General features: G+C 43.4%; 1 protein-coding gene across 14 annotated transcripts in view; it reads right to left on the minus strand.

Moving 5' to 3' along the window:
* The window catches only part of IRAG1 (inositol 1,4,5-triphosphate receptor associated 1), a 189707-nt gene that overhangs the window by 136878 nt on the left and 38191 nt on the right, over positions 1-14638 (minus strand). Inside the window, exon 1 of one of the 14 annotated variants that reach the window (XM_073347588.1) lies at positions 1437-1871. The exons of 11 other annotated variants lie outside the window; for them this stretch is intronic. The gene's annotated coding sequence lies outside the window, so the exon portion shown is untranslated. 2 more of the 14 variants (XM_073347589.1, XM_073347590.1) reach the window with 2 other exon arrangements.

Here is a 14638-nt window from a genome sequence, read left to right on the forward strand (position 1 = left end):
CAGCTGCATTTTGCAGGCTGTATTTTGTCATTTCCATTCACCTAGGTGGCCTAATTATAAAACCTAATAAATGTATTAATTTACATTTCCAGGAGATTTATTATTAGGGTACTAATAGATACAAGGTCAACATTATCAATGATTTAAAAAATAGCCACTAATGAAAGACTCAAATTTCAGAGAAAAATAGAAGTGAAGTAAATCATAATGTTTGTTACTGGATCTGAATGTTAAAGCAATTAAGAAATGTTTGCCAGATTCTCTTGAAACTAGATATAGTGAGCTTTCACTTACAGTATACACAACACCTACCAATGTCAAACATAAATGAGGTAACTATTTGCAGGAACTCTGTCTTTATCCAAAACAAAAATGCTTCTTCTAAACAGCATGAAGCATAAACTAATGTAGCTGTCTATTCTCTCCATGTGTACTCAGTTGCACAGGAATTTTTCACCAGTGGTAACCAGGCAATTTTTTAAAAGCTTGAAATCTAACTCACTAATGAACATTTATATTATTAACATGATTGCTGGCCTCAACTTTCATGACCTTGATCTGAATTCTCATTTACATATTATTCCAACATATTACGTTTACATATTTCTATCTGAAAAAATGCTTAACATACATATTTTAATCACAACAACAAAAAGTATTTTTAAAATTTTAATTTACCAAGGAAATGTAACTATCAATAGCTTCAGCACAAACTGAAATTTGAAATATCAGAAACATCAAATATTGTTTTTTTAAAAATATTTACTTAGAATTTTAATATACTTTAATTTGCTGAGTGGGGGAGGCTATTTTTAATAGATATTGAAGAATTACAACAGCTAAGTTAGTTGTAACTTATCAGCATTCATTTACCCTTACCGGCATTAAAAGCAAACATGTACTAAGTAAAGAAATGGTTCCAGATAAGTCTTGTAAAAGACAGGTTCCAGAGACAAGTAGGTAATCCATCAAAATGAGCAACTCTGGTGCATACACTGTTAAAAGAGTGCATGCAAGGAAGAAGACCATACAACTGTGTGCTAAATATAATGAGCTCATTTTAAACATATTTGTCTATAAACATTTCAGGGTACTAACTAATTATCTCAGACAGCACAATACAGTTACCGACGATTCTGAATCAGGGTTGCATTTTATTACTGATTACCTACCTTTCTTTAGCAAACTTCTATCTAACCAGCAAAGACTTCTTTACCAAAAGACTTTTCTGTTCCCAAAACAGTATGCAAGAAGAACGGGTCTTGCTACACCCATTTTTTTTTTTTTTAGACAGTCAATTTAATGGGAAAAAAAATCTATCCAAGTAAGTTAAGTATCACAACAATGAGGTACTGTACCTTTAAGGAGGAAAAATGGTTCCGTTCTGGTTCACAGATGAAGGAGACAGCTTATTCTTGGTTACATAGATTACTTACCTAAAACTGAGTTATTCCTCTTTTTCCCCTCAGGCGAGCCTCTCTCTCACTCTTGGGAGCTTTTACCATTTAAGGTCAATGTTACATCTGGCTCTATTAACTAAGCTGAAGCAGTTTCTAACTCAGAGACCCAAGACAGTCAGCAGACTAACATTAGAAGAGAGTTTCAATTTAAAGTAACTCTTCAGAAAGCCCCTTTCTTCTGACTCCGAGAGAGTGGTAGAATAAAAGGCTTTCCCAATTCTGGCTTAAGCCTCTGAGAGCAAAAAGACGCAGATACCCCATTAGCATTCTCTGAGTTCACTGCATGTGAGGATCTACTTACTCATTTCTGAATAACTGATTAAAATGGGCAAGTGGGAAGAACAGAAGAAATACGATTTTCATCGTAATGTGTTAACCCTTACTATGAAATTGTACAGAAATAAATGTAATTATTTGGAGAAGTTTTTCCTTTGGTTGGTCAGAGGCAGCCTAAATTAAATGACCCCTCAAAAGGCATGTGAACTTGTAAAGAACATTGGCCTTTTTCCAGTATTGGGCCCTATTCTCCTCTCACATAGTATGAGTAACTCCCATTAAAGTCAAGGGGGATTGCTCACATCCTGCAGGGGGAGAATTCTGCCATTACAAGATAATAAATGGTTTCTTCTCATATATAAACACTGAAAAGAATTAAGATTTAAAAATCCTAACTCTGATCGCCCACAGCTTTTCCTCCAACTGTTGAGTCCCTAATTTTTATTTTTATTACAGTAGCACCCAGATCTGGACCCCATTATACGAGGTGCTATACAAAAATAAAATGGGGGCAAGATGCAAAGAACACAACAGAGGAGCAGGTGGTGAGTGGGGAGATAAGTGTGACAGAAATAACAGCACAAGATTGTACATACTAGCTTGATGTAAAAATTGAAAACTGTATAATTGGAGTTGGTTTAAGTGAACAAGATATAATAATGAATCACTATTAGGCCACCTTCCTAGCCATTATCATGCAGCAGATGACCATGAGCATCATGGGAGAAGTGGTTCATAAAGAAGGGATTTGAAGGAAGACAAGGGCCTTTGTGAATTTTCCCCATGCTGTCTTCTGGCTTTTCTGACCCTGTCCATATCCAAAGCCCCTATAAACATCTCATTACAAATCCACTAGGTCATCCAATACATCCCTTGCTAGTGTATGTTTCTTATGGTACAGTGGTTTTCAACCTTTTCCATACTGGGACTTCCTGTCCACACAGGACCTTCGTCCCATTTAGCAATATGAGAAGGGGAGTGTGGTTGTGAGCCCCTGACATTTGTTGAGCAATGACCCCCAGGATGAGAACATATGCTATAGTACATTCTACAACGCTTGTAAGTTAGACTAAATTAGTCAAGTGATGAGGCTTCCCACCAGGGGCGTTGAAACAGTTTTTATAGTGGGGGTGCTGTAAGCTATTAAACAAAACTGCAAACCCTGTATATGATGGAAACCACTTCAAGCCGGGGGGTGTTCCTGCACCCCCAGCACCGCTAGTTCCAGCACCCCTGCTTCCTGAGACTATTCCCTAATATTTAGCCTAAGCTTATATTTGATTAATTTCATACCACTCCATTGCCATCCTCAGAATAAAGTCACTCTATAAGTACAATGTACTGTTAATTACTCCTAATTATATCCCGTCAACCATATCAAATTATTTCTCTCCCTCCTTACTGTTCACATCCTTTAGTTACTTAATTTTTAAACATTCAAAAACATTTTCCTTGGAATAAAAAAAAAAATATCCAGGCCTAGTTTGTGCTATGGCAGTCCTGGACTTTTCAGTGGACATTCTGTTAGTCTGTATCTCAGAGACATTTTCTGGTTAATACTATGTTGATTTAGGGCAAAATTTCTACACCTGCTCAATAGTGCTCTGAAAGACATAAAACATATCGGGCCAGTCACTGTATCACTGTTCTAGCTCTGGTCTTTGAGCCTGACCCAAAGTTCATTGAAGTTAATGGGAGTTTTTCCATTGACTTCAACAGGCTTTGGATTAGGCCCTAAATCCTTTGGGCTCCTGGATGGCTCTCAGCCAATCTTTTCTTGCTCTCCCTTGGATAACTATTTTGTTACCCAAAAATGCAAGTGAGGCATGGTGTTGTGTTCTCCAGAAACATAATTTTACATACAGGTTTTCTTCAAGGAACAGTGATACTGGCCACTTTTGGAATATTTGAGGGGAGATTCTGATCACACCCAGCAACCTGGTGAACCTGTTATGTCTTATCTCTCTGGATTACTCTACTCAGAATGTTCTCATAGTAGCCTTCTCAGCAGCAATAATGTCATTAACACTAATGTATTCTCCATTAATATCACCAAATGCTTTATTATTCTTATTCTGAAATATTTCATTGGCTTGTTCAGTGCTTCTTCATGTGTGGGGCCTGATGTGCAAGTGGGTCATTATGTGCTCATTCCAATTGGTGCCCTGGAAGGTAAGGATTCAGTGTCCCATGACTCTGCCATTATGCACATTTGCAGTGTGACCAAGTGCAGCAGGTTTAAACAAAACAAAAAGCTAAAAAACAGGTACTTTTTTATAAAGTCCATGGTCCTCAATTCAAGATCTGTGTGCCTTATGAGGAGATGGAGCATGAACACTGATAGCTCACATTTCATCCCAATGTAAGGTGCCTATAGAGAGGAAAAGCTTAGAGCCAACTGTCTGAATTTAGAAACAAGGGTGAAATCCTGGCTCTAGAGTATGTCAATGTGAGTTGCTCCACAGACCTCAGTAGACCCAGGATTTCACCCAAGGTCTTTACTTCTTGGAAGCAACTCTAGGCACAAAATTATTTTCTGACCAACAATGACTATGTAATCTGGCATAATTTACTGATACATTTGAGTCTTAAATTTATCACTACAGTGATCTGCTATTTGAAAAAACTAAACTTACTGGGAGATGAGAAGAGGTAACAGTAGAAAGCAATTATATAAATTAATCTGAACATTTGATTTACTTGTGCAGAGATTGAAATTCCTCAGTGAAGTCTGAAAGAAACAGTTCTTAGGAAAAGTTACAAATAAATTATTGTACTATTTTCAAGAGTCTAAGATTGGGATTGTATGAAGTATTAAATATGCTACTTATTACCTTTTGGCTCAAACTATCTTTCTGAATCTTTTCTGTGTAATGCCTAGGGTTAAAAAAAAAAAAGACAAAAACTGTTTACATCTTGTGAAAGACTCGATCATATGTTTTGCAAGCACAGAACCAAGAATAGAGAAATCTTTCTACTGCAAACAAGCTCAAGTATTGCAGTAGTGTAAAATTCTGACATTAAACTGGGATTCTATTAAATGAATTTTAGAATTTGATGTTAGCAATATCTGTTCCCCAGGGACCACTGATAAAGTTCTAGGACCTTTGCCTTACCATGGCTACTTGCATGTCCTTGTTCATCAAAAATGTACACAACAGGTATATTCCTGTAGCTTTAGAACCTCTGGTCCCATTTTTTTACATTCTCAATGAGACTGCCAATCACCATTAATACTTTGGTTATTGGAACTTCTCCAGAAATTGTCCTAGTCTTGTTTTTTCTAAGTTCTTCTTTCTTATTAGGAGAGTTCACTTTCTTTCAAACACCATACTATGCTTTACTTGGGTGTAACCAAGATCAGGATAGCTAAGGGCTAGTCACTCCAAACAATACAAATGACATAGCAGTAAAAAAACCTAACTGGAACTTCACTGAGATGCACATTGGAGCCCATAGCTAAAAAACTATATAGAAGAGCCACAGGAATTGTGTGTATCTGGAAGACATACAGAGGTCCTTCAGGAGTCAGAGATAATACTGCTCACTTCTTAATAATTCTAGTACATCCAAGTATATAAAACAGGGGGAGAGAGAGTCTGTAAAAGGCCCGTGTAAAACAATACAGTGTCAGAAAACAGCTGGGAAAGCCAAGAGCAGCATAAAGAAGGGCCAGCGACAGTCAAATATCCACTAACAGTATAGAGGAAAGCAAGGGATAATCAGACATAGAAAGTACAAAAAGAGCAGAGATAGTCCAAAGGGCGTAAGCAATATAAAGGAGAATGGAAGAACGTTTTATGAGTTCAGAAATCAAGGACAGTAATTCAGGAAGAGTACAAAAAGTTAGAGCATCATGGAGGAAGGCCAGGGACAGCCAATGACCCAAACTGTTTAAGAGAGTGTCAGCTTCAGCCCACAAAAAGACACAAACAATAGGAAGATGAGCCAAACACAGTATGAAAGAGTCATGGAGTCATTCAAAAGAACAGACAGATATAGCCAGAAAGAACATCAGTCAGTTCAAAGACTCCATATGCTCTCTCCAAAAAGTCCTGCCCCCAAACAAAAAACCCAAACCCTGTCCCTCAATCTGAATGCTGCATTAAATAAAACAATATATGAACAGAGAGATTCATATATTCCTTCATATATGCGTCCCTGACTTTTAAACTTTGAAAAACCAAGAGCAATCAATGTTATATTTAATCAGTCCCTTGTGCTACAGAAGGTTTCATCTCTGGGTTGTTTTATTTTTAAGTTTCCTACAGTACAAAAGTCTTCACTCTAAACAGATCATCATTTACTTCAACCATGGGCAATCATTTCCATTAAACATAAAAGCTATGGAAACTTATAAATAAATTCTCTTCAGTAACAATGTGACTGTCAGCCTCATTTTGGCAGTCAGTGTGAGTAGTTTTGATCAGAAAACATTTCACACATACCAAGGTTTTTTTTAAAGTGTTCATCTATAAAAGAGTTATAACTAGAAAATTAGTCATGATGGTTAAGTAACTCTCAGTGCAGTTCTACTCAGAAAAATGACTTCAAAACTGGCATAACTGAGTTCCACGTTTCTGTCTCCCCCTGAACAAATTTACTCAGTGATAAGAAAAAAATAAATTTTGTTTTAAAGTAACTGCCAGATTTACATCAGCTTAGGATTTGTATGTCTTTTTGTTTCTGGTTTGGATATCATCATTACTATGGCCTCACTACAGTGTGGATCTGACCATATCTCATTTTTCCATGCAGCTCTTAAACACTAAGGGGCCAAATACTCTGGTCTGCCCAGTTCAGGCAGAACTCAGGCATGGTACAGAATCAAGCCCTATGGTATTTGAAGCTATAAAAAAACCCCACAAGGATAGCTAGATAATAAAGCTTCCCCATTTGAAACTTAGTAACGTCTGTTGCTGATGTGTAATTCAGCTCACTCACCAATAGGTGTTTTGGCTCTACAAGCATAAGACACATAGACAAAATTTAAGTCAGCTAGGCAGATGTGTGGAATAAAGGTGTTATTTAACCCACTTAATTTTCTGTCCTTAGACACCTTTTAGATAGTCAAGTTAAAAGGAAAAAAAAAGACAATTAAGATTAATTACACCACTACCTAATAGTTCATATACCCAGCCATGGGAACTATAATTGTGAGGAAGAATGAGAGAGCCACAGTGTGTCTTATTTACTTTAACCAATTACATTTGATCATGTTAACATGGCTGTTTTTTGAGCTATATCTTTTATATGATTTAATCATTTCTTCCAACTTGGCTTTTCTGGTGTATATGAATTTTATTTATTTGTTTGTTTAGAAAGGTGGAAAGAATAAATCTATAGTCACATTACTAGCAAACAAAAATGAAGGGAATTTTTTTTTATTAAAAGTCGACCACCAGTTAGAGCCCATTCAGTTAAAAGAATGCAAAGTAATTGTCATGATCCCATAGGTCTTAATCGTCTGTCTGCAGGGTGCCCAGTTGACTGTTACCTCCATGCTCCCGGCTCAATACTAACCAACCCAGCAGGAGAGACAATGAAAAAAATGGTTACTTACCTTCTCATAACTGTTGTTCTTCGAGATGTGTTGTTCACGTCCATTCCACATTAGGTGTGCGTGCATTGTGTGCACGAGCGTCGGAAACTTTTTCCCTTAGCAGCTCCCGTCAGGGCCCCCCGACTGGCACTACTGCGCCGTGCATATATACCCCTGCCGCCTGACCCCCACCGGTTCCTTCTTGCCAGCGACTCCGACAGAGGGGTAGGAGGGTGGGTGGTGGAATGGACGTGAACAACACATCTCGAAGAACAACAGTTACGAGAAGGTAAGTAACCATTTTTTCTTCTTCGAGTGCTTGTTCACGTCCATTCCACATTAGGTGAATCACAAGCTTACCTCTGGAGGAGGGTAGGAGTCATGGAACAACTGATTGGAAGACCGGTCTGCCAACTGCCGTGTCCTCTCTGGCCTGCTAGTTGATCGCAGAGTGGGTCGTGAAGGTGTGCACCGAGGGCCAGGTGGCTGCTCTGCAGATCTCCTCGACTGGGACCTGGGCCAGGAAAGCAGTGGAAGTCGCTTGTGCCCTGGTCGAGTGGGCTGTGACCACCAGGGCTGGAACACCTGCGAGCTCATAGCACGCCCGGATGCAGCTTGTTATCCAAGACGAGATCCGCTGCGCCAACACCGGGAGGCCTTTCATCCTCTCAGCTATGGCCATGAACAGCTGCGCAGATTTATGAAAGGGTTTGGTGTGTTCCAAACAGAATGCCAGCGCTCGACGGGCATCCAGGGTGTGTGCGCTGCTGTGACTCGGGTCCGTATGGGGTTTTGGAAAGAACACTGGTGGACAAATGTCCTGGCCCAAATGGAATTGTGAGACCACCTTAGGGAGGAACTAGGGGTGTGGTCGGAGCTGCACCTTATCCTTGTGAAACACTATATATGGTGGCTCAGAAGTGAAAGCGCTCAGCTCGGACACCCTTCTGGCCGAGGTAATGGCCACCAGAAATGCCACTTTCCAGGAAAGGTGGAGGAGGGAGCAGGTAGCGAGGGGCTTGAACGGGGGTCCCAAGAGTTTAGAGAGGACCAAGTTAAGGTTCCAAGGAGGGACTGGGGGTTGTCAGTACGGAAACATCCTCTCTAATCCTTTAAGGAACCATCCCACAATTGGGGGAGGCTGTGTCTTAAAGTGCTTCCTCTGCGTCACTGGGGCGTGCATACCCAGCAACTTAAATGTAGCCCTCGAGTCCTTGAGGCTATGCAGCCTTGCGTCTGTCTGGTCCGAAAAGAGCCCGGACCCTTCAGAGGGGAGGTTGTGGAGTGTGCTCTGGACCCAGGCGGCAGGCCTGACTCCTGCAGCCATGCCGAGTGCCTCATGACCACCGCCGACGCGATTGTTCTGGCCGCCACGTCTGCTGAATCCAGGGAGGCCTGGAGAGAGGTCTTAGTCACTGCCTTGCCCTCGTCCACCAGGGCCATAAACTCCTGTTGGAAACCTTGTGGGAGGTTGTCCTTAAACTTTCCCACTGCTGCCCAGGAATTAAAATTATGCCTGTTGAGGATGGCCTGCTGGTTAGCAATCCTCAACTGAAGGCCCCTCGACAAGTACACCTTTCTGCCACAAAGGTCCAGGTGTTTTGCCTCCTTGGCCTTAGGTGCCGAGGCCTGTTGACTATGGCACTCCTTTTCGTTCACTGCCGAGACCACCAGGGAGCACAGACTTGGGTGGCAAAATAGGAATTTGTAGCCCTTTGATGGGACAAAGTACTTGCGCTCCACACCCTGGCCGTTGGAGCACTGGAGGCCGGGGTCTGCCGTATAGTCTTATAATTCGATTGGATGGTCTTAATGAGCGGGAGTGCTATTCTAGATGGGCCTTCGGGGCTCAAAATGTCCACCATGGGGTCCTCCTGATCAACCAACTCCTCAGCCTGCAGCCCCAAATTCTGGGCGAACCTACGCAGTAGCACCTGGTGGCCTCTGTGGTCTATGGGTGGAGGGCTGGACACCGCTGTTCCCGCCACCGCCTTATCTGGGGATGACGAGGAGGTTAGCAGCTGCTCAGCCCCTTCTGGCTGGTCCTCCTGCTCCCCTTCCCCTGCGGTAGAGGCCTCCAGCTCGGGCCGGGGTGGGAGACCTCGGGGCGGCATCGGACTCGGTGCTGGTCTTTCTAGTTTACACTGGGGGGATGCTGGAGGCCTGGATACTCTGGCTTCTGGTGCCGTCGGTGCAGGGACCGGGACTGCTGCACTGAGTAGCTCGCCTTGGATGGGGCCCCTTGGCACTGTTAATAGGCCCAAGGAGTCCAGAAGGGCCAATGACCTGGCGGGCCCCATTGGGGGTGTCACCCCATCTGAGGGACCTTGCTGTCCAGAGCACAGTGCGAGTGACTGTAACGGCCGGAGTTGGCACCAGACTGTGGCGACGCCGACTGCAAAGGCCACAGCGGTGCTGACGATCTGTGCCAGCGGGAGGTCGACGAGCGGCTCCTAACGGAACGGGAGCGAGACCGGTACGATATCCCCAGGATCGGGATCTGGACCAGCGCCAGCGTTCTTGGGACCGGGACTGGCACCTGCGGGAGTCCTCTGGTGAGGGCTGTCTCGACTCCTTCTGGTGCCGGTCTCTAATCGCTGCCGGGGATCGTGCCTCATCCATTACTTTCTCGCGCCGATCGACTCCCGGTACCGCAACTTCCTTCTGAGCCATGGGTAACTGGGAGTCCACAGATGTGGAGCTCAACAGGGACCAACTCCAGGAGCAGTGCCGGGACGGTGTCCTTGAACGGCACACCATTTCCGGCTTAGCCCTCGACGGCACCCATGGCATGGGTGCTGGAGGATTCTCCTTGTACGGGAGGGGTCTCGTCGCCGACAGCTCAATGAAGTCTTTTGCCCCCTCAAAAGTGCCAGGTGTGGAGGGCTGAGTCCCCAAGGAGCTCACTTAGGCCTGGGTTCAATGGGACTTGTGGTGCTGCAGCCAGGGCCAGTACAGCAGCCTTTCCACTCTTATCAGTGCTCAGGGCCTTGGAAGGCGCCGGCCTCCTACGCGGGGAATGTCCGCGCCTTCCTTTTGGCTGCGCCGTGGGCCGCACCAGGGAGGACGAGCAGTGCCGGGGCCTAGTCTGGCGCTGTGGGGCTGACAGTTTTCGGTGTTTAGCCGGTGCTGGGTCTCCTGACGGCTCTGGGGCACTACGTGCCGAGGAAGCTGGAGCCAGCATCGGGCGCTCTGGGCCCAGTGGCTGTAATGCGGCTTCCACCAACAACTGCTTTAAACTAAAGTTTCTTTCTTTGTTCTTGGCTTGAACGCCTTGCAAATCTTACACCGCTCAGTTTGATGTTCTTCCCCCAGGCAACGTAGACACGAGCCGTGGGGGTCACTAACTGGCATAGTCTTACGGCACGTGGCACAAGCCTTAAACCCGTGGGCCCGGGGCGGGTGCTGGAAGCCTCCAAGCACCTAATCTCTTAAGTGTCCACAACAAAGTGTATGCTAACTAACTGATAACAGCTATCTATAAGAGAAAGGCTAAGGGACTGCTCTCATACAAGAGAGAGAAGGAACTGGAGGGGGTCAGGCGGCAGGGGTATATATGCACGGCGCAGTGGCACCAGTCGGGGGGCCCTGCTGGCCCAACACGAGCCGCTAAAGGAAAAAGTTTCTGATGCTCGTGCACGCAGCGCACGCACACCTAATGTGGAATGGACGTGAACAACACATCTTGAAGAAGAACTTGAAGTTACACAAGGGAGGGCTTCCCTGGGCCCAACTGGAGGAAGATAGGGAACTCTGATCAATCAGGACTTTCTATTTAAACTCAAAGAGAGGCCCAAGAAGTTATCTGCACAACTGTGCTCGACCTGGCTGCTACATTGGATCCCGCCTTCTTGCCTGACTCCTAACTCTGCTTCCCTGACTTGCTCCTGGTTCCTGCCTTGCTGAGATGTTCCTGGTTCCTGCCTTGTTCCTGATCCTGGCCTCCAACTCCAGCTCTGACCCTTGGCTCAATCTAGGATTACAGCTCTAACCCTTAACTCCCAACTCTGACTCCTGCTCCAACTGCAAGACCTGGCTGCCTATGTCCCAGCCCTAACAGTAAGAAAATTTGATGTTGGGTTTGATTAGTTGATTCTGTAAGATGCTCCATGCTGTATGAACAGGCATTTATGCAAGATTGAGGCCTAAATGTTCTAGTTTTGGACAGAACATTTTTGAATTTAAAAAATTACTTTAATGGGAATATTTGGGTACATAAAATTAAGGAAGTGCTTAAACATTCACAAGATTGGGGCCTTATAACTTCAGTTTTGTATGAAACATGAGAATGAGTAGCTCTTACAAAACACAAAACAAAAAACCAACCAAAAAAATAAGGTTCCAGTGCTTTCCAATATTATATTCCAGTTTGGTCCAGATAGTGTTTCAAAGTAGTGATCCCATTGTAAAAGTGGATTTAAGTAATTGCTATGATGCTCAAAAAAAAAAAAAGTCAATTGATAGGATGTAATGGATTGTCTACTTGGGAAATGTAATAATATATTTAGTAGAATCCACGAGCAGATGACATTGATAATAAATTGATTTAAAATGGTAAACACAACTGGCTAAGACGCTATTCTGGACAAGTTGCAATATCTTTCTGTAATATATTTACATTTAAACTTGCAGTGTTTATAGGCTTTTGGGAAATTTTTTTTTTTTTTAAAAAAAAGTTAATTCAGTTCTCTTGAAAAGTACTATATTGACAGCCCTCCAGATTCTTGTTTATCCTCAGATGAAGTAAAATACTGGGCAGCAACAGCACAAGTTTTCCCACACCAATGTGTTTCAAACTTAACCAGGACTGGACACCTCTGCAGTAAGCAAGTAATTCAATTTCCGTGCCCATTCAAGCATTACTCGCTCCACCAAGAGGCTACAGGGTCTCAAATGTGGTTAGTCTGTCATGGACAATTGTCTGCTAGGACTAGCACCACATTTCAGTTTAACATCTGAAAGCTGTTAAGTGGTTTATCTTTCAGTCAATACTAACTGGAACTGGTCTTGAACAGGCAAACGTCTACATCATCCATTATGAAGTACTGTAAATAACTAGTTCCCTATGCAGCAGCTTTTAGGAACAATAAACTGAGTCAAAATTTCCTATCATAAAAACACACACAGGACAGGCCCCTGGGAGAGGAAGTCTCCACAAAGAACCCTCATCAGAGTTCCCTCCTTACTGCTCTGTGGGGAGATGAGAAGGATTTGCTTATCTGTGGAACAACCTGCAGGATCCACAGGTGCAGAGAGGCCTTCTGCCTCTGTAGTAGCACTGGCCTCACAGGTTTCTGGCAGCTTAGATCCTTTGCAGTTACGGTACGGGATTCCTTTCAGTGCAACTCCAGGGGGAAGAGTGGGATGCACTGGAAAGAAGATAATACAACTCAAGGATGATTTTTCTGGGGATATTTTTTACAAAGCTGAAGAGGGATGGATGCGTGGCTTCCCCAATCCTGCCCTCAGTTTGCCTCTGTAGAATCTGGCAGAAAGGGGGGGCGGGGGAAGGGGAAAGAAAATGATGCCACAAGGATATCTGCCCTTTTACCATTTGTAGATTTATGTAACTTTTTCTAGAGAGCAAAAAAAGACGCAAGCGAGATAAATTTTTGACATTTTTGAGCTGACATTCCTTTGCTGGATTAATCCTAACAACGGGGCAAGTTTCATTAATCACTTGCAAAATTTGATACCAAGATCTACACTACACACATTGATCTAACATGTTTGAAGAATAATTAATGAATGGCCTAAGTTTATTTTTTTAAACTGCTTTGAGAGTGAAAAGTACATTTGTTATGGTAAAAATAAATTTACCAGGAAGTAATATGGGAAGCTTTGTTCAGGGATATGCTATCTAAAATAGATATCTGACCTCCATTTCTAGAACAGCAATGCAAAAAATCAATAGCAGTTAAACTAAGACTGCTCTTTAAGGCCTGTTGGTGTTAAACATTAAAATTTTGCACTTATATTGTACCTTGCCTTCTAGGATCTCCAAGCAGTTCCTGAGACTACCAGGAATTTGTCTTACACTAGAATATTCGCTCCCATTTCTGACAGTACAAATGGATTTTTCATAAACAATAACATTTCTGTAAAATGGTCTTGTTTGTTAATCATACACCTCTGCTGATTGGATAGCTCCCCCGTGCATCATACCCCCTCTGCAAAAATATTACAGGGCCGTGGATATCGACAGTTAATTTCTTGTTTTTTCAGGACCAGGATGTGGTTGTTCTGTGGTCTGAAATGGGAATCAGGAGCAGGTCGGGTCTGAATACCAGGATATCAGAGTCTGAGACATGCCAAAGGGCAGAGCAAGAGTCAGGTACCTGGAGGCAAGCAGAGTCAAGTTACCAGGAGATCCGACAGCCAGAGGGCACACCTGGAGTCAGGTCAGGAGGTAGGCCAGGTCACGATACCACAAGGTCAGAGTCAGGCAGCAGGAGCAAGTAGTCCTATGCTGGAGAAAACCTAGTTTCATAGATGACTTTCTCTTCCTGCTTGATTTAAACAAAGGCATGGAACCAATCAAGACTCCCAGAGCTACTCTAATCAAATCCCTAGACTGGTCCTCTGCCAGAGTTGAACTTTGAGTTCTGACAATTATTAGCAGGTCACTATGCAGCAGGTCAGAACAGAGCCCTGTGGACTGGGGTTTGAGACCCATGGCCCTGACATCATCCTCTCCCTCTGGGCAATGTAGGACTGAGCTTTTTGGGGTGGTTCCTAAAGAATGCTCGTACTATGCTGGGGCATGTACATTTTCCAACTGCTCCTGGGGGCTGTATCCCTCCCAGTCAATAAAGAGCCAGAACCTGCCACATTCATGCTTAGAGTCCAGGATCTCCTGAACCACATATTCCTTTTGGCCCTGTACATGGAGGAGGAGAAGGCTGGGTCCTGTGAGGGAAAGCATTTTCCATATAGGATTTCAAATGCAGTATATGAAACACCGGGTGAATCTTCAGAGAGCAGGGTAGTTGAAGTTCAAAAGTGACTGGAATTAATCAATCATTGGACCCTAAAAGGATCAAGGAACCAAAAGTCCAGCATGTGAGCAGGTTTGGCTTTGCAGAGATGCTCCTTGGAGAGCAATACTTTCTGTCCCAATGAATAGGTGGGACCTTGCTATTGATGCTCATTGGCGTACCCTTTATAGTCTGCTCTCAACTTTTCCAGGTGTTCCCTCACTTCTTCCCAGGCCCAGTGAATCTGCTGCACTGCGTCTGAGGTGGCCAGACTGGGAAAGGACATGGGCAATTATGGATGGAATTGGAAATAGTTGATTTATATTAAAAAGGGTTTTGACCCATGGATGCAGGGTCTGTGTTGTTATACATAAACTTCACAT

Source organism: Lepidochelys kempii, chromosome 6 (assembly GCF_965140265.1).
Source record: "Lepidochelys kempii isolate rLepKem1 chromosome 6, rLepKem1.hap2, whole genome shotgun sequence".
Taxonomy (NCBI): domain Eukaryota; kingdom Metazoa; phylum Chordata; order Testudines; family Cheloniidae; genus Lepidochelys; species Lepidochelys kempii.